Raw genomic sequence first — 1,496 nt, 5'->3', positions numbered from 1 at the left:
ACACTTCTCAAAAGAAGACATTTATGCAGCCAACAGACACATGAAAAAATGCTCATCATCACTGGCCATTAGAGAAATGCAAATCAAAACCAAAATGAGATACCATCTCACACCAGTTAGAATGGTGATCATTAAAAAGTCAGGAAACAACAAGTGCTGGAGAGGTTGTGGAGAAATAGGAACACTTTTACACTGTTGGTGGGTCTGTAAACTAGTTCAACCATTGTGGAAGAGAACTAGAAATACTATTTGACCCAGTCATCCCATTACTGGGTATATACCTAAAGGATTATAAATCCTTCTACTCTAAAGACACATGCACACGTATGTTTATTGTGGCACTGTTCACAATAGCAAAGACTTGGAACCAACCCAAATGCCCATCAGTGATAGACTGGATAAAGAAAATGTGGCATATAAGCTCCATGGAATACTATGCAGCCATAATAAAGGATGAGTTCATGTCCTTTGCAGGCACATGGATGCAGCTGGAAACCATTATTCTGAGCAAACTATCACAAGGACAGAAAACCAAATACCACATGTTCTCACTCATAGGTGGGAATTGAACAATGAGAACACGTGGACACAGGGTGGGTAACATCACACCTCGGGGCCTGTTGTGGGGTGGGAGAGAGGGGGAGGGATAGCATTAGGAGAAATACCTAATGTAAATGACATGTTAATGGATGCAGCAAACCAACATGGCACATGCATACATATGTAACAAACCTGCTCGTTGTGCACATGTACCCTAGAACTTAAAGTATGATTTAAAAAAGAAGAAGAAGAAGAAAGAAATATACCGCATTGGAGGGGCAAGGTGGCTCATGCCTGTAATCCTAGCACTTTGGGACGCTGAGGTCAGGACTTCAAGACCAGTCTGGCCAACATGCCGAAATACTGTCTCTACTAAAAATACAAAAATTAGTCAGGCGTGGTGGCACATGCCTGTAGTCCCAGCTACTCGGGAGGCTAAGGCAGGAGAATCGCTTGAACCCAGGAGGCAGAGGTTGCAGTGCGCTGAAATCGCACCAGTGCACACCAGGCTGGGTGACAGAGCCAGACTCCGTCTCAAAAAAAAAAAAAAGTTACGCCACATCTGGGCACTCTGCCTGAGGTTTCTCTGGGCTGACAACAAGAGCAGGGTCACATAAGTCCCCTTCCACTCGGGGTGGAAAAACCCCTTAGACCTCGCTCAGTGGCCTCACTTTGATTTTTGGCAATACCTGAGGCCTGTTTTTTTTTGTACACCAGAGGCCACACCCCTCATTGATGCCTTTACTTCACTAAGACCACCGAACTGGTGGGGCTTCAGCCTGACATGCCTGTACAAGGGGCCACCAGAGCTGGGCAGCATAGGATTCTGTGGTATTCTCTTTGTTTTCTAGGTTAACGGTTACCATCAATCCTTTTCAAAGTATACATAGTTTCTCATTACAGGACCTGAATTCCCCGTCTTCACAAGGCCTTTTCCCCAGTCTACCTGAGACATC

Source organism: Rhinopithecus bieti, unplaced genomic scaffold, assembly GCF_001698545.2.
Source record: "Rhinopithecus bieti isolate Rb0 unplaced genomic scaffold, ASM169854v2 scaffold_15150, whole genome shotgun sequence".
Classification (NCBI taxonomy): Eukaryota; Metazoa; Chordata; class Mammalia; order Primates; family Cercopithecidae; genus Rhinopithecus; species Rhinopithecus bieti.
This window is presented reverse-complemented; position numbering follows the sequence as displayed.